Source organism: Theobroma cacao, chromosome 4, assembly GCF_000208745.1.
Source record: "Theobroma cacao cultivar B97-61/B2 chromosome 4, Criollo_cocoa_genome_V2, whole genome shotgun sequence".
Lineage (NCBI taxonomy): Eukaryota > Viridiplantae > Streptophyta > Magnoliopsida > Malvales > Malvaceae > Theobroma > Theobroma cacao.
The window spans coordinates 1,900,080-1,927,521 of NC_030853.1; positions in this window are offsets into that span (position 1 = coordinate 1,900,080).

Here is a 27,442-nt window from a genome sequence, read left to right on the forward strand (position 1 = left end):
TGGGTTCCATTTCTCCTTAACCTCGATAATTATCTTTAAATAATGGCTAAAACCTAAACCTACAGTTATCCTCGATAAAGCCGTTAACCTTTGAAATTTTGACCACTTGAAATCAAGAGAGAACAAAAAACCCAGACTGAAACCTAGCCTAAACACTAAACCGAGATTGAAACTTAGCCAAAAAACTAAAGCTAAACCCTAAACCCAACCTATACACTAAATTAAGAGTGAAAAATTGAGAAACTTTGAAACCAAAAACCCACATAAAAGCTTGAAACCTAGCCTAAAACAAACAAACCTTGAAAGATTCCAAGCTTGAAACTAACAAACCTTGAAGCTTGAACGCTTGAATTCAGGGTCACTTGAAAGTTGAAATCGAGAAAGCTGATGGGTGGGAGCTTGGAAGAAGGAAGCAAATCGAGAAAAGGAAAGGGAAAGAAAAAGAAAAAGATTGTTTGTCTGGAAAAGAGTAGTACAGATTCATTTTGTTGCTTATAAATAGTATTAGGTTTTGTTTTTAATGTTGACTGAGATTGGGTTTTGGTGTTTCATTTTTTATTGTTGCTGATGTATTTGTTTATAGTATTAGGTTGTGTTTTTAATGTATGCTGATTTGGCTTTGGTTTTTTAATTTGCTATTGTTGCTGATGTATTAGATAAGACAAACAAAATATAGGAAAAAGTAATGCATTAAGATTCTCCTTGATTGGGTTTCCAACTTTGGCTGTTTAAATGACTTTATGTGGGTACTTTATGGTGGTTAGGGCACATAAAGAGGAGTATGATGTTGTTGGTAATAAATTATCCATTTTGAACGCATGATTGATAGCAATATCTCAAAGTGTGTATAGAACATTATGATATGACCCTCCAAACATACTGGTAAATGAAATTGACATGTGAGGATGTGATTGGAACAAAATTGATTAAATTCAGTAAATCAAATAATTTAGAATTCAATTAAACTAAGTTCTGTTCAATCGAGAAGAGTACAAAAACAATATAATATGAAGCCTCAATCATTTAGTTAGTGTTACTCGTATGATGAATTAAGAGGACTTTTAGTTAGTGTGATGTTTATAACACATGAGTTTTTTTTTTTCTAGACTTCATGGCATTTACATGTGTAGCATTTGTTTGGATTTGTTTACCTATAACTTTTAATTGGTCATGCCTAAGTCTATATATTGTTGAGCTGTAGTATATTCCTGTGTCTATTATTTTGATTACTTTTTTTCTACATTATTACTCAGCATTATATTCTCCACACAATTAATGGCACATGCAATTTTAATGTTCAATTCATAGTCAGATACTAGATTTGTAATTGTTTTAATGTATGCTGATTGAGTCTTTAAATTTTATCACGTAGATAAAAATTGCTATCAATTATGCTTTCATCATGGGGGGATCTTAGTTCATGAACCCAAGTTTGCATATAAGAGGGGGAAGAGAAAGATGGTTGATATACTGGATATCGATACCATCTGTTATTGGACTCTATTACAGATGGTAAAGGCTTTAAAATATGATATAGGATTGATTAAAGGCTTATATTATAAAGATGGGAATGGTTTAAGAGCAATTTTAGATGATAAAAGTGTGAATGGTTTGTGCAGATTACTTAAAGAGAAGGGTGTTCTTTCTGTTTATGTTGAGCATGGGGAAAAAACTCAACATGGTACTCCAATGCTTGAAACACTCAATGAGGATATGGAGTTTCTTTCATCAGATAATGAACTTGGAGATGAGGAACGTTTAAATGAAGATGAAGAAGGTTTAAATGAAGATTATTTTGATAAAACATGGTTAAGTGATGAAGGGGAGGATAAGTTGGCAATCGCTAGGGAGAAAATAAGAGAATTTAAGGCAAGCAGAGATAGGTTACTGGTTGTTACATCAGAAGAATTAGATGAGGAAGGGCCATCTGAATAAACAGCTGCAGGTCCATCTAAAGCTACTGAAGTCAATTTAAAGATGCTGGTAGCTCATGTGAAGTTGTTGAAGGCCCATTTAAATCTACTGGAGGCCCATCTAGAGTTGCTGGAGGTCAATTTAAAGTTGCTGGTGGCCTTTTTGAAGCTATTGGAGGCCCATTTGAAGCTATTGGAAATGATGGAGGCCCGGTTGTTGGACCATCAAGGGCAAAACATCATAGTGATTATATTGACTTTAGTGACCTAGGGAGTTACATTTCTATAAGCTCTGGGTTTGAAGCTGATGTGGCACAAAGGGTCAGGTCAAGTGGGAGGTTTTGTACTTTGGATCAGTCGATATTGAACTTCTTTGTGGGTCAATCTTTCAAGGATCCTGTACATTCCAAAGCTGTTTTGTGTAAGTATAGTATGACTAAGTGGTTTTCTTTCATTTTTTTTTTAAAAATGACAAGGTCAGAGTTAGAGCTAAATATGCTGGAATTGGTTACGGTGGGAGATACTAGCTTCAAAGCACAGGAATGATAATTCCTTCAGAGTGAAAACTTATCTTGGATCACACAATTGTCTGCCTATAATTAAGAACAAGAGAGTGACAGCAAGTGTTTTGACTAATAAGTTGAAAGATGATATTATCAAGATGCCATTCCTAAGGGTAAGACAAATCAAAGTGTTGGTGAGACAACAGCTAGGTATGGCAATTGGTCTGACAAAAGCTAGAAGAGTCAAGTTGAGAGTGATGAAGGAAGTGCGAGATAATTATGTCGATGAGTTCAGAAGATTAAAACAGTCTATTGATGAGCTTTTAGAGACAAATGAGGAGTCAACAATTAAAATAGAGGTGGATAGGTCTGCACTAAATGAGGCAGTAGTTTGTCATCGAATGTATATCTACTTTGGGCCATTAAAGAATAATTTTTTAAAAGGTTGTAGACCTATATTTGGATTGGATGGTTGTTTCTTGAAAGGTTTAGTGAAAGGACAACTTTTGGTTACTATGGGTCGAGATGGGAACAACCGAATGTTCCCTTTTGCATGAGTAGTGGTTAGTGGTGTTGAGAACAAGACCATTGGAAATGGTTTTGGGAGCTCTTATATGCTGATTTGGGTATTGAAGATGGAATGGGATGGACCATCATGAGCGACATGCAAAAGGTATTTTTTTAATAAAATAGTAAATAAGACTATTAAAATATTTTAAATATAATTTGATGTTATGTACTGTATGTATGTTTTGTATCTTTTGTATGAATCTTTTAATAATCACATGTTGGAAATTATGATATGAATTTAGTGTTATTCTCATGATAAAGTATGCTATTAATAGTAAAAGTCTTTACAACTTTTTATTATTCTCATCTAATATAGTATGCTATTTGCACTATTATTCTATAGTATGATATTTAATTAAGATTGAAAAAGTTGTAAATAAGGCATACAACCATATTTATTTTGTTGTTGTAGGGTCTTTTAAGTGCTATGTTTGAGCTTCTTTCCTTCGTTGAATAACGAATGTGTGCATGACACATGTACGCGAGGTGGGGGAAAAAGTTCAGAGATGAAGACTTAAAGTTCTAATTTTGGCACTATGCTAGATCCCTAAACCAACTAGAGTTCAAGAAGCAAATGGACTTTCTATGCTCCATGAATGAGGCTTTATACAATCACTTGATTGAGAACTGGGATGTCATGCATTGGTGTCAAGCATTCTTTTCCAATTTCTCCAAGTGCGATGTTCTTGAGAACAATATGTGTGAGACATTTAATGGAGTAATTATATAAGCAAGATGCAAAGTAGTCATCAGCATGCTTGAGGATATTAGACTTTATGTCATGAGACGATTGGTTAAGAACTGGGAATATGGCATGAAGTGGAATATTGAGTATGGCCTTTGTATACTCACCAAATTGAGAAGTCTAGGGGGCTGACAACAAAATGGGAAATGGATTGGAATAGGGCCCATTTGTATGAAGTCTTTTGGGAAAATCTTGACAAGTTGGTAAGGGAGACTTACACAGTATCTTTGCAGCATGGGACATGTAGTTGTCGAGCTTGGGACATCAGTGGAGTGCCATGCCAGCATGCCATCAATGCTATCAATTATGAGGGAGAGGACCCTACAAATTATTTAACAGATTATTTTAAAAAGACTGAATACCTTAAGGCTTATAAACAATTGCTTCATCCTGTTAGAGGCCCAAAGTTCTGGCCTCAACGAAATATGGAGGTTGTCTTACCTTCATACGTAAAGAGATTTGCTGGACGACCGAAGAAGGATAAGAGAAGAGAAGAAGGTGAAGGGCCAAAGAAAAAGATGTCAAGGGTTTGAAGGATAATGAAATCCTTGATTTACCGTCAAGAAAGACACAATAGGTCAAATTGTCCAACACAACATGTAAGTGTTATCTATTTTGTATCTTGTTGCTTGATTTAGTTATTATTTATATTACTAGTTACTTATTTTTTTAAATTTTTATGTCTAAGGTCAAACAAGCACACAAAAAAGTCAAAGTCAAAAAAGAAAATCTTTTGCTAGTAGAGCGAGTGAAACTGTTACTAGTGCACCAAGTGAAGCTGCTGTTGGTGCACCAAGTGAAGCTGTTGTTGGTGCAAGTGAACTTCTTTCTAATGCAAGTGAAGGTGCTACTAGGTCTACTGCTTCAATGGTTGTCAAAAAGTGGAAAAAATGAGGGGTATTAAAAGAAACCAATCTATTAGATGTTGGTCAAACTATTGTTAGCTTACAAACCTCTTGTAAAGGTTTTTGTACATTGTTTTGTATATATATATATAGCTGCCTTTCTTTCCTAAAAAGGTAGATGTTCTTGCTGTCTTTCATATTATAATAATAATTATAATTATATAGTTTCCTCAAGAAGGAGCTATTTATGGGAGTGATTTCCTTCATTTTAGGGTTGCTTTGCTTAATGGAATTTAGATTTTTACCTTTAAAAAAATATTTCTCAAACTCCCTTTGAAAGAAATGATCATAAAGCTAATATATGGCTTCATTTACTTTTGTTTTTAGTCTAATATATTTATTATTGAAATGATAGCAATAAGAAAAGATGCTTAATAATATGAAAAGTTTGTTAATTATATTTTTTTGGCTCAATTTAATCTCTTTATTTTCGTTCATTTTCGTCCTCATACCTTGAAATTTTATTCAAATTAGTCCCTGAACCGTAAATTTTTCTCAACTTTAGTCCTTCTTTTTTTTGGGCGGGAAAATTTTTCCTTCTTGTGTGCCATGAGGCACTGCCACTTCAAAGTGCCATGTCAGCATCACAGTGCCACGTGGCACTATCATGCCCAGTCTGATACGATGATGTGGCACTACCATGCCATCTCGTCGGGTGACACATTGAGTGGTAGTAGAATTATGGGGTGACACGCCACGGCTAAATTCCTAGATGTTGATGACATCTTGGGGTGACGCGTTAAGTGGTAGCGGATTTATGGGGTGACACGTTGAGTTATTGCAGTATTTGTGGGGTGACACGCCACACCTTAATTCTTAGATGTTGATGACATCTTGTGGTGACATGTTGAGTGGTAGCGGATTTATGGGGTGACACACTGAGTGGTAGCAGAATTATGAGGTGGCACGCTGAGTTGTTGCAGTATTGTGGGGTGAGACGTCATGCCCCAATTGTTAGATGTCGATGACATCTTGTGGTGACATGCCGAGTGATAGCAGATTTATGGGGTGACACGCTGAGTGGTGGCAGAATTTTGGGTGACACGCTGAGTTGTTGTAGTGTTGTGGGGTGACACGCCACGCCCCAATTCTTAGATGTCGATGACATCTTGTGGTGACACTCTGAATGGTCGCAAATTTATGAGGTGACACGCTGAGTGGTAGCAGAATTATGTGGTCACACGTTGAGTTGTTGCAGTATTGTGGGGTGACATGCCACGCCCCAATTGTTAGATGTCGATGACATCTTGTCGTGTCACGCTGAATGATAGTAGATTTATGGGGTGACAAGTTGAGTGGTAGCATAATTATGGGGTGACACGCCATGCCCCTATTAATTTAATTTACATAAGCTTCTGAAGATTATAGGCACTGTGTCTAAATTGAAAAATTAATGTATAAAATGTATGAATATTATTAAAATTAATAACATTAATTATGTCTACAAAAAAATCTACATACAACATTAGATATGTTCATGGCGCAAGAGTTTAGGGTTCGCTCTCACAACTATTGCTATAAATTTTCAGAGCGTATTGGCGACGGATATTAGCAATCATATTCTGCTTAACTTTGATTAGTTGCGATTGCAAATATCATCAATGTACCCTATGGTGAACATACTGCAGCTGACACTATTATTTTGACAATGCACTAATGCTTTTGGCAAATGAATTTCTAATGGCATCGGAGTCGAATCTCGTGTCTTTCGACCCATTTTTTGGAAATAACCGGATTGGTGGTAGATGATTGGTATCATTGTCGTAAGGGATGTCATCTGAGCCACATACACTCCGTTATCCTTAGTAGCCAAAGTTCTTGTGAAGTCCACCAGCTTGATCATCCACCTGATCAAGTTGATCTTCGCAACCACCCAATGCCCACCCACATTGCAAGGTGCGAAGATGAAATCGACATCTTCCCATTTTTTACTTCATGTCGGCCCTCACCCTCCACGTACCCTTGTAACTCATCTGGAATTTTCATAGTGAACAGTCCATCTTCTGTTGGATATGCAGTGTCAAGCATATGGATGCTGTCCCGTGAAACATGTATACATTAGCTTACATTTCATGCAATCTAAAACTTTAGTATTTTTAAAATTGAAAAATGTGCTAATAAACTTACGAAGAATATCGTATCAATCACGCATGCACAGGTGTTGTACAGCTTGGACTTTTGCCTTGTCATTCGTTTACACAGTACGCTGAGGCATGCGTTTATTTGTTCACTTGTCATTTTCTCTTTGGGATCTTCTAATGTTGTAAAAAAGTCAACCTCTTGATCCCCTAAGATCTAGACGTTATGCATGCACATGTAACAGAATGAATTTCAAAAGGGTTGGTGGATTAATGTTTCATTCAAAACAATATTCGCAATGTTATTTATGAGCTTACCTCTCAAACTCGTCTTTCTTGAAAGCTTCGTACGTTTCCACCATTGAGTTCTTCAGATCTCGACGGCTTATTGACGGATCGACGTACGGGCTTGCCATGTATTTGCTGGCCATTTTGACCCATGCCTATTCAGTTGAGTCTGAATTAAGTGCTTCATGATGATGGACATTATACAACTCTAGTGACGACACTCGTGACGCGTTGCTTTCAGGAGTGTTTTGAGGAACATGGTCCCCTTCCGCCTGAATTGATGCAAGGTTCCAATCCCCTCATACTACTGCCTCCATTACTGTATCAGCCTAAGGAAGATGGTCTCCTTCAGCCTCAACTGAGTGAAGGTCCCCCTCCCTTTTTGTAGATGCATTAACAACCGCATTAACCTCAAGAACATGGTCTCCTTCAGCATCAACTGATTGAAGGGTGACATCCTCTGCCACAGCATCATTGAGAACGTCATTGACATGATTTACATTCTCTCTGTCAGCACCAACAACATCATGGTGAATGTGAACACCAGGTTCATAATGCTGCCCATCATCAACATCATCGTGGTGCTCACCATCATGGTGAGATGAAGCACCGGCCTACAGAACGAGATAAATAGAAAAATCCATTAACTCACAAAAAACCACAAACCATAAATTGAGAATAAAAAATAAGACTACACCTGCTAAATGTAAACCATCAATATATGAGAGAAGATAGAATAACGTACTTGTGATTTCAGAACGTCTAGAATCTGACCAACAATACGGTCCTCAAACGTTTGCATTACGAGAGTCAATGACTAGATTGAAGCCTTCAGCTCCAACATGTCTTTTTTTATGCCTCCGCATGATCCGTCGCAGCTGACGTTTGGTGACTACTCTGTCATTGACTTTTATCGATTGAGTCAACTGCAATAACATATATTACTATGTTATTCATAATCATATATGAAATTGTTGAACATAAACCATTAGAATTTTAATATCCTTACCAGCAGCTTGTTAGCACTGTGCGATTGAACAGGATCGATCGATGGTTAAGGATATATTGTTGTCCCTGTCAACTGCAATAACAGAAATTACTGTATTACTTAATAAACATATGTGAAAATGTTGAACACAAACTATTAGAACTGATTTTACCGACGGCTCGTTAGCATTATGCGTCTGAGGAGGACCTCTTGGTGGTTGAGGAGCTGTCGTCGCATGGTCCAATTGTAAACACAGATATGTTATTCAATAATCACATATGGAATTGTTGAACACAAACCATTAGAACCGTCCTCACCGACTGTTCACTGACATTGCAATGGTCATCCCTTTCCTTCATTAACTCAAGGCCCGACAGCTCATCGTCTCCAGTAGTGGTGGTGTGCTTCTGCTTCATGGCACTAGTGGCTCTTTTTTCCTTCAAGTTTCTTTTATTTTCCCTAGCACCTAAACCCCAGTTTGCTCGATCCTCGATGTGCCCTATTGGCACGTATTGGTGACCCTCAGATAAGGGGACATCGATGTCCACAAAATACTCTCGTGTGGGCTCATCCAGGGTAGGCTCCAAGGTTTCGAGTGACCACAACTGCAAAATAGGTATTGTCATTAAATTTTAGAGAAAATTATTATACAAATTCACAACACAAATTAGTAGATATTTACTCACATGATGAGATGACTCCAATTTCTCAACCGCCTTGTAGAAGTCTTTCGGTTTTTAATTGCATTGCCATTTGCACATACGTGAGTGGACATTGTCCTTCGGAGTAGAAGGGGTAACTGTATTTTGGAAGGCAAGAATTGCCTCCATTGCTCAGAACTGCAAGTTAAATGTAACCATTATCAGACCGTAAATGACAAACGAGTGCAACCATAAATTATTATGTCAAAAGAAAACTGAAAAATGTTACATGACAGTACCTATATCACCCACGCGAATTTGTAAACGTTGTAGCGTAAACGAGTATCCTTCTGCAAGTTTGAGGCAAGCACTTCGAACCCTTTCAATAAGTAGTCCTTGGCCAACCTCCAAATATAGTGACCCTAGGGAAAGACATTCCAAGCATCGATGTCCTCCACCAATGAAAAGAGCAAAGGTGTCACCCGACTACGGTAATCTTGACTAAATAAAATGTTATTTGTGATCCAGACGAGTGCCATCTTGGTCGCATCTCCTAGTCGTTGAAAGTTGCCTCCTCGGAACATATCAAGCAATGCCTACAACTTAACACTCTGCTGCCGTTCCAGTATCTCACATGAATTCCATCAAGAACAACCTCTTATTGTCATGTGAATACATCGAGCATTCGACCAAACTTGAGTTCAATGATAAGGTAGAACTCTTAATTTGATATACGCGCCTTGCTCTTGCTAGTGACAAACCATAGTTCATGGTCTATTGACTTTGTCTCAGTGATTCGACAAATCATGATGTTATGCAGGAGACCAGCGCAAAAGTAGCCTTGTGGATATACATCCAGCAACATTTCGAAACACGTACGCTTGATTGCATCGTACTCCCTTTTCTCTTGGAGAGTCTTGTTCATGTAATGCAGTTACGACCACTTACAGTGGGTGTTAATAGAGACCTTGAATGCCTACTTCTCCCTCGGCACAACAAGCAAACTATCAAGATCATCATACTATCTCGATTGTATCTGCAAAACATGGCACACATGCACGAATGAGTTAACTCATAACGTGTAACACGGTATACTGAAGAAAGAAATAAATGTTGTTACACACTATGCATACCAAGTAAAATGTTGTTACATGCCATGCATATCAAGTAAGATGTTGTTACACGACATGTATATCAAGTAAAATATTGTTACACGCCATGCATATCAAGTCAAATGTTGTTACACGCCACCCCTGAGCGTTGTGGTGACATGCCAATTACTATAATTACTGTCTTGTTACATGAACTGTCCTAAAATACCCAATGTGGTGACAAACCAACCATGGCATGTCATGACACGTCAATAACTGTAATTACTGACTCGTTTCACGAACTGTCCTAAAATACCCAATGTGGTGACATGTTAAAAACCCTAGAAAATAAGCTAAAAACTCCAAAAACTAGTTAACCCACTACACGCCAGATCAAATGTTGTAGCTCGTGTTACACGATATGCAGACGCAGACCCACTTCAAAACTTTGGTAAACTATGTCAGCAAAAAAAATATATTAGTTCTCTATCTCCACAAATTACTCAAAAACCATTAGACTAGGAAGAAAATAATTAAAACATAACAAAGACAAAAACACGAACATATCATAGCAACCTAGCAAAAAAATGAACGAACAGAAGACAGTTTTAATTTGAGATTGACTGACCTTTTCACTGATAACCGACATTATTGCTGTGATGTCGTTAAGCTTGTAAAGAACGAAGTCGAATACTTTGGTCCATTTAGAAATGATGAATGAATCAAACTCTTTTAGTTCCTTCACACAAACATTTGCGAATTCTGAAAAATATATAATTAAAATGAATTGGCCTTATAATATTCATTCATTAAGTGAAAGTTTAAATGGTTTCCTTGTTATTTGTCTTCATTGTTTTTCTATTTCAAGCCATGGCGTGTCACATATTCAAGCCATGGCGTGTAACAAACTCTAAACCTTACTGTGTCACAGTTGTGTCACATATTCCTTCTATGGCGTGTCACAAACTCTGATCCTTGTCTTGTCACAGTTGTGTCACATATGCTTACCATGCCGTCTCACATATTCTCACCATGGCATGTCACAAACTCTAAACCCTGCCATGTCACATATTTTCACCGTGCCATCTCACACATTATCACCTTGTCGTATCACAGATTCCTCCTTGGCGTGTCACAATTTTTGAACCCTGTGGTGTCATAGCTGTGTCACATATGCTCACCATGTCGTCTCACATATTCTCATCATGGCGTGTCACATATTCACAACATGGCGTGCCACATTTTCACGCTAGCATGTCACATATTCTCACCATGTCATCTCACATATTCTTTCCAAGTCATGTCATATATTCTCACCCTGACGTGTTATATATTCTCTTCATGGTGTGCCATAAACTCTAAACCCTACCGTGTCACTTATTCTCACCATGACGTGTTACACATTCCCACCATGTCGTGTCACACATTCTCACCATGCCGTTTCACAAACTCCAAACCCTCCCGTGATACAACTGTGTCACATATGGCCTGTTGTAGCACGACCATTTTGTGCTTTGGATTCACATCTTTTTCCTTTCGATTCACCATCGAATCAGGGATTTCTAGTTTTACATCATTCTCGAAGCTTTGGATTCATCACGATCAATTTCTTATTCGGTTTAATATCACCCTTATCGTATTATCTGAATGCCATGTCAGAAATATTTGAAAAACCATCTCCTGCGGCATTATTTTGTTTTGCACAAGCTTCTCGAAAAAAAAAAGGATGTTTTGCACAAAATTAGAGGGAACAAATTCTTTGCAGATTTATTTTCCCCATTTTGCGTGTGTATGAGAGTGCGTGTTAATGAAGATGTCTTATTAAGGGCATTTTTGTCCCAAAATCTCTTATATTGACTTAAAACAGTTAAAATTATCTGAAGGGTTATTTTTCAAAAACACTTTATATTTAAAGACTAGATTTTATTTCCCATTTATATATATATATATATATACAATGCTAATGAAAAGGTTTTGCTGTGTCGAGTTTTCCTGCTTACTCTTATTTCCTAGCAACCTTTGTTGAAATACACAAATTTTGTTGAATTTTTAAGATGAACATTTAATTTAAAATCAATTGATATTATGCAGAGAGATGCTTGTTATATTTATGTTTTCAGATAGAATTAATTTAACTTATATGAGATTTCTTTTATCATCACTTCAATACTTTTTCTCATGTAAAGGGCAAGCATCCAACTTAAAACTAATTGACAATAAACGGAGAGAGTCTTATTATATTTATATTATCAGAATATCCCTAATTTAATTGATGTGGAGTTTCTGTTATAACCACTTTAATAAAGTTTCTTCTGTCAATTGCCGAGTAGATAATTGCTAGTCACTTGAAGTTTACTATAAGCTCATTTTTGGTCCCAATGTATTTGTATGCATGGTAGCTTTCATGACACAATCCATACCTAAAATGGGCTTTCTCATAAGTTATAAGTTATGCTGTTAATTCCCCTCTTAGCTAATTTTATTTACCCTCAGGTTGAAAAAAAAAAGTACTTGCTTTCTTCTGAGGTGATAACTTATTCACTAATTGAGCAAGGAATCATTGTGAACTGAAAGAAACTTGAAACCCTGAACCATTGTAAGTGAAGGGAAGAAAATGTTAAATTCTGATTTGCACCATTATTAGGAATTCTCACTCCGCAAGCAAATATATATAGTCCGGATTCTCTTTAACTGATGGTAAAAGAAAGAACAATCACGGTTGCTTTGTCAACCCATAAACAGGGAGAAAGTGATATACATATATTCTGATTCTGAGCAATCCTTGATCTGATGTCAGTAAGCATATCCATCTATTAGAGAATATCCTTTCCATGATGAGACTTAAAAACCATGCTAACATTTCTAAAACGAAATGCACTAGATCACTAGAAACTCACATTGATCACCTGCATTTGGGTGGATGAATAGCTCCATCAACTTGAAAGAATACAAGGAAACAAGCAATAAGAAAATTAGCGGTAAGTGTTAAGAGTTAAGAATTCCCTAAGGTCCTGTTTAGTAGAAACGATTCATAGTATTAATACAAAGACATTTCAATCTCCCAAATGCAGCAAATGGGTTACTGACGGGCAAGCTGTATTTTTTATACTTTTTGATTTTATTTAAGGTATTGATTCCACTTACCAAGAACCTAATTCTAGCTAATTGCGAGCGGACGTGATTGATGTTGCAATTTGCAGTGTGAGAATTCTGAATAAAAATCTGATTCGTGGAAGTCTTGATCAATAATGTCAAATTTGGATGCAAATTCAGGTCATACTTTGAATTGATCAGTCACAAATTGCAAAACAACCTTCAAGAAAACTCAGACTAAACAAGGCATATGCTTTTGAACTTGCAAAAAGAGGATATTTTGGAGAAATAACCTCTATAAAAACCCCCGCCCTGCCTAGACGTCATAAGGCAAAGCAAGCATATATTCTCCTGCACAGGTTTCTCCTATCCAGCACCTCCAGGCTCCATATTTCCTATGGCTCTGAGTGATGTGGATCGAACGTACGGAAGTGTTGGGGGTAATGGCACCTCGAAGCCTAAGCAGGCACCCGTGCCCTTATCTAAGGAACAATTGAAAGAAGCATTCAGGCGCTCTGACAGCAATAAAGATGGCCGCCTCAGCAAGGAAGAGCTTAAGAAAGCCTTCAACGACCTTGGTTCACGAGTCCCAGTCTTCCGAACTCTTGCAGCACTTCATCATGCTGATGAAAACGGAGATGGGTACGTAAGTGAGGATGAGTTGGACGCTCTGGTTCAATATGCTGTAGGACTTCGTTATGCAAAGTAAAATGGGGTAAGCTAAGTTTGGTATACACTTTGGTGGCAATAAATAATCGATTGGGAGTAAATCCCAGGATGGAATGATCTCTTTTCTTGTTATATACCAGCTTGATGGTTTGTTTATGTTTACTTTGGAGTAAAACAAACAAGTCCTTACATATATATGATGAATTACCAAGATGGATCAAGCCAGGCACAGTGTGCTCGGTGTGTACTCTCATCTCATTCTGTTTTGTCATCAGCATTTTGTTGGTTTGTTTGTACCCTTGCCTCCTTCAAGTTCAAGCAATCCTATGGATATACTTACCAAAATGTCTTTTTTCACTCTTTCTTGCCAGTGACAACTCATTGGATAAAACAAAAATCATGAATAATGGGGCACTTTGGAGTGTGCCTCAGAAATTGGAAATTTGGCACCCTCAGTTTCGGGTTCCCTTTTTCCTGTTTCCACTCTGCATATAAAAATTAATCCACTTTGATAAATTATACAAAGTGGGGGATTATAATTTGAATCATCTAAAAAAAATCAATAACCTGAATAATCCCATTGGCATAAAACAATAAATAACTCAATCCAAACTTGACTTGTTTGCTCTCATTAACCTTAATTAGGGAAATCCATTTAAGATTCAATGGTCTTTTATTTATGATGCTGCTAGCGAGTTCACAATGAATAAAACTGACACATTTTTTTTTGGAAGTAAAAGATGATTTCATTACTTCATCAAAATGAATTACATCTAAGACGTATAGAAGGAGACAATTACAGCTACTTAGAGTAACTTCAAAAAAACCTTCTCTATGCATGGTTAAAGAGTCACATAAAAACCTTTCTATGAAAAAATTTTAAGGGATAAAAACCATGAATAAAGGAAAATAAGTACCCTTTCAACCGTATAATCATCTGGAATACAAAAACCACCCCCAAGCTAACAACCTTCGGGAACACAAAAACCACTCCCAACCTAACAACCTTCAAATGAACTTCTAGACTCTCTCATGATAAGAAGTTGAATGTCATTAGGCATATGAGATATATCGAGCTAAGCCACCGCTTCCTCGCTTATGTCTTTTGCCCTTTTAGCCAACAAATGCATCACTTCATTACACTTCCTCGGACAATGGAGAACAGTATCACAATAAATGCTCACCATTAGATTGAGACAATCTTCTACAACATGGCCCAAGACACCCGACAAATGTCTTCCTTTAATCCAATCAACCACCGCCTCACAATCCAATTCAATCTCTCTTACCACAGTATTCTCCCTTTGGCAATAACGTCAAGACCAAACCAAGGCAGATAATTCAGCTGCTTCCACCGTTTGACTCGTAAGCATTCTTCTTGTGCCAGCTAATTCTACCTCCCCTGACATGTTACGAACAACGAAGTCAGCTCCCATCCACCTTTCAACTGCTATCTCAAATTTAGCTGCATCCACATTCAGTTTTCTTTCCCTTGACGTTCCCCACTTAGATGTACTTTGTTGGTGAGAGTTCATCCTCTTTATCCTTATCCCATTAACAGACCTGTATTGCTCTGTCAAATTGCCAGCCAATTCAGTAGCATTGGCTCAAGACTCTGGTTCTTGAATATCTTCATGTTTTGTGCTTTCCATAAGGCCCTTGGGACACTCACGATTTCCTCAATTTTCTTTTCTCCGTGATGTTGAATAAATGAAATATCCAATCTCGCAAAGAAGAGAAAATCACATCCATTTGCCTAAAACCCCATTTTGAGATTAACCAAACCGCCTCCATCTCAATATCACAAGAAGGGCAATTAACTTCAGTAATAATTTGCTGGGTTGGGAGAATACTGTTAATTGCCTTCTACAAAAACAAGATGACTTTCCTTGGTATGTTTAGATGCCAAATTTGTTTCCAAAAACCCATCATATTTCTACTCAAGCTATCATTATCGTATAACGACTATTATAACGTATGAGTCCTAAAATTCAGCTGTTTGACATAAAAGGAGTCACCATCAATGTTTTTTATTTAGGTACGATTGATCACGTAATTGAATCAATTTTCCTAATAAGGTCTTAGGCTTGACTTAAGTTTATTAAAAAGATAAGTTTTGGTCTACGAAATTGATTAAGTTCAGAAGTACAATTACGGGGATTAGTACCCTCACAACGCCTAGGGGTGGAGCGTCCCTTTGGAATGGGGGGGCCATGGCCCCTCCAAAATTTTTGAAATTTTTTGTATATTATATATTTTTTAATGATTTTTTAAAATAATTTATTATTAAATAATTAATATAATTAAAAAATAATAAAATGATCTTACAATCTCTATTCAATTTTACTCAAAATTATTAAATTTTTTTAATTTTTTAAATTTCTTCACCTATCTTTTTCTTTTTCCTTTTTTATCCTTATATTGTGAAATTATAAAGAGGTAAAGTTTTTATTTAATTTTTTCTATTTATATTACTATTATTATTTATATTTATTTAGTTTTTTCAATTAATTACTCATATATTTTAAGTTTCTATAGATTTTTTATTTTAAATTTCTACGAATCATCAATCATATTCTTTTTTTTATTATATATGTTATATCTCCTACTTGTCATGGTTTTTTTCTGTTATATGGATTTTATTTTTAATGATTTTAATTTTAAAAATTAAAAAATTAATTATTGTATATGTAATTCTTAAATATAAGTTCAAGTGTTGCATTATTAGTTGTGGTTTAAAATTTCACTAATATATTATTTTTTATTAATCCTAATTATACAAGAAAAAATTATCTTAAGTATATGTTTTTAATGTGCTTTACATTTTATATTTAGTTGAAAGGAAATTATCTTGAGTATAAGAAGAAATTATTAATTCTATATATCATATTTAACTATTTATATTTTATGCATTTTAGTTTAATTTTTAGTATTATAAACTTAAATATAATAAAATAAGAATATTAGATGTTGATTATATTAATTTTTTAATTGTTTATATCGATAAAGACAAGATTTCAAAAAAAAAATGGATGATAAATTTTTTACAAATAATTTAGTTGTTTATATTTAAAAAGATATTACCGTCGTCGAACAAAACTTTCCTAAAGTACTATTATAAGTTTTTTTTATTTTTTTATTTACATGTTATATAAAATTATTGCCTATATTAAATCTTTTGATTATTAATGGTTAAGTTCAATATATTAATTTTAAAAATTTTTAACTTTTATTTTTCTTAGCCTTTGCCCCCCCCAATAAAAATTAGCTAACTCCGCCCCTGACAACTCCCATTAAAAATGGTACCTAATTAATTATGTGTTTTCTTTTTGACCTTAATAAATTAATTTACTTCGATATCTTAATTTATATTTCTTAATTATTTCTTCAATTTATTATTATTTTGAAATAAAAAAATGTCATTAAATATTAAGAATTCTATCTAAATTCCTCAACCCTTTTGGTAAAATTTAAAAAGATTTTCTCATCTAGAAAATTTCAAGAAAATTGTTCCTTAAAATATTCTTGAAATTCCATCATTGGAAGACTTCCATTTATTTTATATTAAGCATTCATTATGAAATTATATTTACAAAATTCAAATAATTTATTTATCTATGTTCTTATTAATTATTTATAAATAAATCTGTTTGGCAAAATATATTTATGGGATCCCCCCCAACCATTATGGTAAGGTCTCATAATTATTTTCATTCAACAAATTTTAAGAAAAATTGCCCGTTGCAACTTCCCTTATTAAAATTCCATTTAAAAGATTTATTTTTAAATAATTACAAATCTTCATTATTTTTTATTTATAATTTTATTCTACTAATTATGGTTGTAAGAATTTCATCCTAACCTAATTATGATTTAAAACAAAACCTTATTTTATTATATTTTATTTTTCATTAATACCAAAAGCATAATAAAAAATAAATAAACATAATTAAATAAAATGAGTAACATGAAGGCTCAAGCCCATATTTGGTAGGTGGATGGTGGACCAACAATTAAATAGGAGCGGTTTTGGTCAAGTGGGCTGCAATCAAGTATCCCAGAATCCAAATAAGATGGGCTTGGATAACCTACTAATCTAACACCAACCCAAGAAGCAGGCTTGATGAGTGGGCTTAATCAAAATTGGCTCGTGGCAACTAACCCAAAGCCCAAATGCTCCATGACCAAAATTATGTTGATTCACTAAATCCTCTCTAAAAAAAAACCTAAGCCACTTTTTTTAATTTTTTTTCTCTCTTTAATGTTGATGCTCTCCTTCTCTCTCTAAAAAAAAAAAAAAGCCTCTCCTTTGCCTTCTTTTCTAAATTCTGATCGTTGGAATCTCACCGATCATCGCACACTCCACCGCTAGCCATAGTTCATCGATGTTGGAATCTCACCAAAATTCACCCTTAAAACCCTTTCAAGTCGATCTTTCTTTTAATCAGACTCATTTTCTCTAAAACTTTCTTGAAATTTCTAGATCTAAATTTAAAAATTTCAAAATCCAAAAAAAACCAAGAACACTTTTTTTGATTAGTTTTCTTGTGTATTTTTTTTCTTTTTTATCCTGTCAATTGTTGTGTTTTTTTGGGGTTTTTTGATAGGTGTTTTTTAGAATCTTGATTTAATTGCAAATCTTTGATTTTATTTTATTATGTGGGAGGATTTTTTGGTATAAAACCTTTCGATTTGTGGAAGGATTTTAGGGATTTCATCTATCTTTTTCCTTTTTTTAATTGATCTTTTTTTTTTTAATCTTCCTTTCCTTTTTTGTTGTTTTTTTTTTTTCAATTTTTATGATTTTGATTTGCTTTCCTTTTTTGTTTTGTTTGCTCTTTGTTTATGTGTTCTTGTCTTATTTTTATTGTTTGTGGGCTTACCAACCCAACACCATTACCTTATTGAATTTTGATCCATTTGATTTATGAACCCATTTGGATTATTATAAACCCATCATAAGATTAATCAAAATAAAAATTGAAAGAAAAGAAAAGTAAATAAATAAATAAATAAAAATAAAAAATAAGTTAGTCTCGAAAAAATATGGTGTCTACAATGACATAAAGGAGTGAATAATTTTATACCTTGATTGCATAAAGTAATGGCCATGCCTATTATAGAACCGAACCTGTTTATTAGTAGGTCATTTATAACTCAATGGAATCGGCAAAATCAGGCCACCCTCATAAGGAGGGAATAATGTGGTGATTTTCTCTTTGTTCCAAGTCATGGTATTAGGATTAATCAACTTTGATACCTGCATACCATCATCAATTGAGTTAGCATAAAATGTGAAAAGCCTAGGTGACTCATACGACAACCAATTATCCTTTAAGACACTAATACTCTGACCATCATCTACTGTAATACCCTGTACTTTGATATGGTGGCTAATAAAGCTTATTGAATGCCAATTGAGGTTAATTAGAATGTTTAAAAGTTATGAAAAGTGAAAGGAATAGTTTAGAGAAAAATATGCCGCACGCGAAAAAATAATAATTAAATAATAATATTTTTTTATTAATTAGGATGAATTAGTGAGAAAAAAAGTGATTCAGAAGTGAATTGGGGCATAACAAGGTGTTTTGGGTGCCAAGGAGACAAGTGAAAAATTTTGAATTAAAATAATATTTTATTAATAAAATAATTATTAAAATATTAATATTTTATTCTGTGTCGAAATTTTTCATGAAAGAGGAATATATGGTTAATCTAAGTGGGGGAGAAGATGAACGAGAAAATTTTGAAAAAAAATGACGTTAATAGGGCCCGCGGGTCTTTATTAAAAAAAGATAGCACGGGTAAATAAATATTTTAAATATTATGAGGATACTGCGTTGGAGTACAAATTTTATATTTCTTTTGTACATGTGTAAAAGAAGATAATAGAAGGAAATTGGGATTTAAAAGAGGGTTGGGAGAACTAAATTGAAAGGATGGGAACCTAGGAGGGCAAAACGATAATTTTTTTATCAAGCTTTGACCCTTCATCCTTATCCTTGGCTGATCCTTATCTCTTCAAGATTATGTTTTTTCTTCTCCATCTTCTTCCTCCCACGCCATTTCCATACTCCCACCTCATTTTCACTTTACCCCATGTAATTGAAGAGAAAAATAGAGAGAATCGACTAAGGAAAGAAAGAAAAGAAAGGTGGAAGGCTTGGGTAGTAAGTGAGTCAAGAGAAATTGAAGAAATATAAAGTGGGTCTCAAGATTCAATAAACATAAGGTAAGGATTTTTGTGTTTACAGTTCATGGTTGGTTAAATCTTTGGAAAAATAATGTGTGAATCATTTTGTGGTAGCTATAGTGACCATAGGTGTGAGGAAATTATGGATTTTGTTGGGTGAAATTCAAGCTAAAACCAAGTGGTAAGCTTAATGCTACAATTTGAAGCTTATGATTGGTTTAATATTGTGAGACTGATTGTATGCATATGTAGTGTTATTGTGATGTCATGGATATGGTTGGAAGGCAATTATATTAATTGGAAGTTTGATGTGTAGATATGTGTTTTTAGGAAAGGTTTAAAAGGTTATGGATGTTGGTGTGCATGAATGAATATTAATGTTATGCTTGGTGGCAACATGTAAATGAGGATGGTGGTACATGTAGACTTAGAAAATATTTGATGGAAGTAAATTTATAGTTGTTGCCATATGCTAGGTAATTATTGTGGAAATGATGGATAAACTTGATAAATATCCTTAGACAAGATTTATATATGTGCTAGAGCCATAAATAAGTTGCTGGTATCCATAATCTAAAGAATTACGCAAGTAAAGGATAAAGGCTACTTTGGTAAAGAATGTGTCAAGATATAAGTTAGTTGAATAAGGATTCATGATTGAAGGAAAAAAAGAAGTGAAAATGAGGTACACTAAAGATATTGAATTTGGATTGTTGCTAGGAAGTACAAAAGTAAAGGTAATGTACTGTGACAGCGTGCCGGAGGAAATAATGAGCGACCAGCAAGTAGAAATAGCTAGATACGCCTTCGAACTAATAGTGATGTAACATCTCGCTATCGTAAGGTGAGTAAACTTGCATTAAAATGTTTTAGGATAAATGCATATGTGTTTAATTGAATCACCTGAAATGTTTTATCGGACTTTTCTTTAAAACATGCACGGGAACAAGCCCTCAATGAAACGTTTTTATGTAGTGAAATATGAATGTGATGAATTCATGTGTTTCCACATTATGTTGATGTGTATGTTATGCATTGAATGATACTATTGTGTGATAATTATGACCCAGCTATGTGCGGTGTATGAGTGCACATGAGCTGATGATGACCCAGCTATGTGCGGTGTGGTAGTGCACATGAGCTGATGATGACTTAACTATGTGCGGTGTGGGAGTACACATGAACTGATGATGACTCAGCTATGTGCGGTGTGGGAGTGCACATGAGCTGATGATGACCTAGTTATGTGCGGTGTGGGAGTGCACATGAGCTGAGGGAGAGTTGGGGTGATACCGGTGGTCGTATGTATGTTTATATATGTTATATATGGAGAGGTTATGGAAATTATATTATGCTTGCATTGATTATTGAATGTTAAAATTTGAGAAATGCTTTCCAATTGATTTTCACTACAGCAAAAATGGATTTTCGTTGTGACAAGAAATTAAGCTAAATTGCATTGTTTTCAACATAAGTGCATCATGTTTTCAAAATCTTTCCGTATCGTTTGCTTGTTCCCTTCCTATGTTCACTCACTGAGTTTATATTCATTATTTTCAACTTCATATTTTAGTTTTCAAGTTCGAAGGTAGTTGGATTCCTAGGCCAAGGTACTTCATTTTATCTATTTTTCAGTAGGTTGCCCTAACACTAAATGTAAGCACCCACGCCTAGAGTCACTCCGCTGACGGTTGAGGTCTTTGTATATGCACATATATGCTTAATGTGAATTGTTAAGATACATTTGACAAACTATCTATGTATATTTTGATTTATGGTGCCAATGTGAGTATTTACTTGGGTTCTATGAATTGCCTTCGAAGAAATTGGTATTTGAACCCTATTAAGTATAGATCTTAAAGAGATATGCATAATAGATGGACGAATATACAAGTTCATATAAAAAGGCTTGCTTAAGCCTAGTGGGCTGTGCCTATTGGGTCCTTGCGCCGGTCATAGCCCCAGAATTGGGCTGTGACATCCACTCTCCAAATTAAGCCCTTTCTAACAATTTGTTGACTCCCCCTCATGATTCTCCATAAATAGCTTGGGTTTGCACCAATTGGAGCATTTAAAAAATCTGTAATAGGAAAATATCTTACTTTAAGAACTCTGTAAGCAAGGGTAGGATCTTTCATTTGGAGACTCCAACCCTGCTTCACAAGCATGGCTAAATTGAAGCACTTCATATCTTTGAACCCCATTCCTCCTAAAACGTTGGATGAACACATCAATTTCCAATTCTTCCAATGAATTTTTTGATCCTTACTATTTCCACCCCATTAGAATTGTGCGATCATAGAGTCAATTTCATGAAAGATGGAATCTAGCATCTTGAAATAGCTCAAAATGTAAGTTGGAATTGCCCGTGCCACAGATTTAATAAGTATTTCTCTTCCAGCCATAAATAACGATTTATTTTTTTAGTTTGAGATGTGTTTAATAACCGGCTCTTTGACGTAACTGAATATTTGTTTTTTGGAACCTTCTGCAACTAAAGGCATTCCCAAATACATACCACTCCATTGTGTTTCATTAATACCGAGCATTTGCCTTACTAGTGCTTTATCCTCTATTGAAGTGTTTTTACTAAATAATAAACTAGATTTATCTAAGTTGATTTTCTAATCTAAAACAACTTCATATTTGTCAAAAATCTCTTTCAATACTAGTATTTCTTATCCATTGACCTTGCCGAAAATCATACCATTATTTGCAAATAGAAGATAAGTAATATTTGTCCATCTATGACATAACTTTATACCCAAGATACTCTTTGCTTCATTAGCCTCTGCAAATAGAAGATAAGTAATATTTGTCCATCTATGACATAACTTTATACCCAAGATACTCTTTGCTTCATTAGCCTCTGCAAATAGAAGATAAGTAATATTTGTCCATCTATGACATAACTTTATACCCAAGATACTTTTTGCCTCATTAGCCTTATTTAGTAGGCCAGAAAGGCCTTTTGACACACTTACAAAAAGAAAAAGAGAAAATGGGTCACATTGATGCAAACCTCTCGAGAGTACAAATCTCTATTGTGGTACATTGTTGATCAAATCCGAATATGACATTGTGGTTATGCTTCTCCAAATCATATCAATAAAGATTCCTTTAAAGCCCACTTTTCACATAATATCCTTAACATAAGTCCACTCCACCCTGTCATAGGCTTTGCTCATATCAAGTTTAAGAGCAAAATTACTTGCCTTCCCCAATCTTTTGTTATGTAAAGCATGGAGGATCTCTAGGGTGACAATGATGTTATTTGAGTATCAGCTTGCCTTGTATAAAGGCACTTTTATTTTTTGAAATGACACTTGGCAAGATATGTTTTAGTCTGTCAGTGAGAACTTTGGATGCAATTTTCTAAAAGGTGTTACACAGACTAATTGGATGAAATTGGCTCACTTATCTGGTTGATTGACTTTTGGAATGAGGACTATACGTGTATGATTAATATCTGGATCTTGGATCCTCCCTTCCAAAAATTCAACAACATAGTTATACACATCAATCTTCAAGGTTCTCCCAAAATTTTTGGAAGAATAATGCGGGGAGACGGTCGAGACCTGGGTCTTTTGTGGGGTGCATTTGGAACAATGCTAACCTTACGTCTTCCTTCAAAATTTTGCCATTCAATTGCTCATTCATCTCTAGCATTACCTTAGCTTGAATTTATGTCAAAATTTCTGCAATTCTCATTGGATTCAAGTTAGTAAATAATTGAGAGAAAAAGCTACTAACCTCTTGATAAAGCTCTTCTTGTGACTCTGTCCATGTATCATCTTCCTTATTTAGAGCCCATATCATGTTTTTTCTCATTCTCTCTTTAGCTCTCTAATGAAAGAATTTTGTATTCTTATCACCATCTCGTAGCCAATCAATTTGAAAAAGTTGTCGCCACATCACCTTTTCATATCGAGTAAAGCTATTTAACTCTGCTTCAGTATGTTTTAGTTTTTGCAAATTAACACCAGAAAAATGCATAGCTTAAATTTCTTCTTTTTTCTTCTTAATCTCCGCTTGCAGATTATTCAAGTGGTTTGGTTTTTGAGCCCGTAACCTATTTTTAATCATCCTTAATTTACCCATAAGTCCATATGAGCCACCTACCCAATTAGATAAAGCATCCAATATAGAAATCCTGATGTGGGAAAGATTACATTTACAAAAAAATTCACGACACAAAAGCAAGGATCCATACCTGGTTTTTTTTTTTTCGGAAAGATAAGCAAGAATCCAAAATCAAAATTTTTGGACTCAAGCTTAATATTTTTAGTTGCTTTTTTTCTATACCACTTACAAAGTAAATAAAATTAAATTATAAAATATTAATAACATCATAGGCTTAATAACATTAAAATATTTCAACAAAAATAGTTAAAATTGTTAAAATGTTCTAATAAACATAAATGAAAGTACATTAAAATATATATACTCATATGCATTATAAATTAGTTAATAAAATTAACCAAAAAAATATTTTCAAAATCGAAACTAATCAAATTAATCAATTTAATAGCATTCACTTTCAAATTAATTTAATCATTTTAACAGATTTATTTGATTATATTTGAGCACCCGAGCATTTGGTTTATTAGTTGGGGCATGATCCCCTTGCCTAAAGAGCTGGGTTTGAATCCCCCCATCTCCCAATTATATAAAAAAAAATTGATTATATTTAATAACTACATACCCTTGCATTTTCGACATCTTTAGTTATATTCATTGCCTCTCCCATAAAACTTTGGTGAAAAAAAACATATTCCTATCATCATGTTAAATAGTTTTCTTTCTATCTAAAACAAAAAAAAAAAAATTTGTTGGGAGATTCAGGTAATAGATTTGCAATCGAAAGGAGAAAAGGGAAAGACAAAAATGCATCAAAATTGGTTATTTCTACTGATAAGTCTAGAACAGTTATGTCAATTTTGCAACTAATCTGAAGGGTGGTCTAAGTTATCATGCAATAATATGTTGTGACCATGGCAATACCTTATTACAATGGTCTTGTGCTCCCCAAGGCGTAAATACAGAGTTTATCTTGATAAAATATATATAAATATAAAATGTTTGTGCAGACATTTGATATTGGAGAAATAAGACTCTAAACAATAATATTTGAGCTTCGGAAACAAAAATGGCCATGGTGTTGAAATATTCAATGTTCTTCGAAAACCCTTAAGCATGGTGTTGACAAGGATTCCATGTTTCAGTATGGTTGTAATTCTCAAGTTTTGGTGGCTCTCATGTTATTATGCATCTCTTTTAATTACAAGCTTTTTGGTTTTGTCATACACCTTGTTTAGCTTGTGTGGTTCATGTCCACTAGCAAGAGCGTACTGCCTACAATTGTATATGTTGGTGGCTTTTATAGGCACCATGTAGTGCTTGTAAATAGTGTTTTTTTATGCAATTTATTAATGCAATCTATATCTTGGCTGAGCAAAAAAAAAAAAATCTGCTTTATAAATTTTACTCGTGATACTAGTAAGATAAGATAAATCTTATGAGATTTTTTAACTGTGATGGTACACGAATATGATATTAAGGACATGAAGAAGTAAGATTTTAGATTGGCGGCCTTCTTTCTTCCTCCATCAGGCAGCGACTTAGTAGCAATTTTTGACTTAATAGCAATTTTCAAAAAACTTACATTTGGTGACATTGCAAATGCCACAGAATGCTTTAATGACAAGTACTTCATCAAAAAAAGAGGATTTGGGAGCTTTTACAAAGCTGTATCGCCCTCAGGTTAAGTAGCTGCAGTTAAAAAACTCAATTTGTCAGATTCTAGTTATATTCAAGTAACAAATTGTAGGAGTTTTGAGAATGAGATTCAAATGTTGACAGAAGTTAGGCATCGAAATATCATAAAGTTGTATGGGTATTGTTCTAGAGGGGGCGCATGTACTTGGTCTATGAATAGGTGGAGAGAGGTAGTTTGGGAAGTGTATTTTACGGAAAGCAAAGAGGAGTGGAGCTAGGATGGGCTACAAGGGTGAAAATTGTGCAAAGATTGGCTCATGCAATTTCTTACTTATGTCATGATTGCTCTCCACCTATTATTCATCGAGACATATCTTTGAATAACGCTCTTCTTGAGGAAGAATTTGAGCCTAGGTTCTCAAATTTTGGCATTGCAAGGTTGTTGAATTTGAATTCATCCAACTGGACCACAGTTGTAGGGTCTTATGGGTAGATGGCACCAGGTTAGCAAATAATTTACTTTTATGGAATTCTCTTAATTATGCTTCATTAGAAGTGCTGTCACAGTGGTTTTTCTTTTTTTTTTCTTTGTTCCTTAATTTTCCATTGCAATGTGATTGTTGACTTTGTTTAATTTCTTGGTCTTCAGAGCTTGCGCTCACAATGCGAGTCACAGCTAAATGTGATGTTTACAGCTTTGGAGTAGTGGCATTGGAGATTATGATGGGAAAGCACCTAAGAGAGCTCTTGAATTCCTTGTCATCGGCAACATTATTATCAAACAATAAAGAATTGCTTTTGAAAGATCTATTAGACGAACGACTTCCTCCTTCTAATGACCAAATAGTACAGGAAGTTGTATTTGTAGTTACCATGGGCTTAGCTTGCACACGTTCTGAATAGGAGGCACAACCCACCATGCATTTTGTGGCACAAGAATTAGCAGCAAGAACGCAGGCTTGCTTTGTTGAGCCATTGGGAACAATAACCATTAGCAAGCTAACTAGCTTTCAGAAATAGAACAAGACTTAAATAATAGGTAGGTTTTAATCTGGGAAGGCAAAGACTTTGTTCATGTAGCAGTTAGTTTTTATTCCATTTTTGTTACATATAAAGTAGATGTGCTTACGCCTTGTGTTATATGTTTTTTGTCATACAGAGAACAATCTGTAATCGATAATCGATAAGAAGGTCAGATTTGAGAGGATCGAAAGGTAATTGGCTGCAGAGCATTCCATGACGGGGACCAATATTCGCTAGCTATACATTTTCTCCATGTTTCATCTACCAATAACGAAATTGCAAGAGCAATATTCAACATTCTGGTACGTAAGCCCTTTTCTTTTTCTAGTGTGGAAAGAGTACATATTAAAGAATAGATGGTGGGGTAAGAGTTAGTATCACCTTTATTATTACAAAGAGGAGAAGAATAGAGGGATAACCCTTCATGCTTATCTTTTTTTTCTTGTTTGTTACGTGAGAGAGTGAAAATGTTGGAGAAGTAGAAAAAAGGTTATCGATGCTATATACCCTAACATATTAGAAGAAAAAACTTACTACCTCTTTGAAGAGAAATAGAACGAGCCCTCTTTTGGTCTAGACTCTGAAGGTTATGCATAGGACAATAGCTAATTGAAGGAACGTTACTCTAATCAACTCATAAAGAAAAACCCCTTCAGTTATTGCTTGCTTTTTATACATACTCTATTTTCTCTTTCTTGCTAGATTAATTATTAATTATAGCAGGTCATAATATATAGTGGTCCAAATAATTGAATGAGGAACTTAAACTCTTTTTATTTACGTGTCTTACAGAAGCACTAGTAATTTATTCAAAGTCTTAATAGTTTAGATATTGTGTTGTATAAGGATTAGTAATTTATTCAAAGTCTTAATAGTTTAGATATTATGTTGTACAAGGATTAGGAAAGTTAAGTGGATTTTCTGCTTATATAAAGAGTCTTATTCAAAACAAAAAAATCAAACTTGCTTCTTGTTGGATCTTGTTCTTAATTTTTTACTCCATGTTGATGCCGATGAAAGAAGA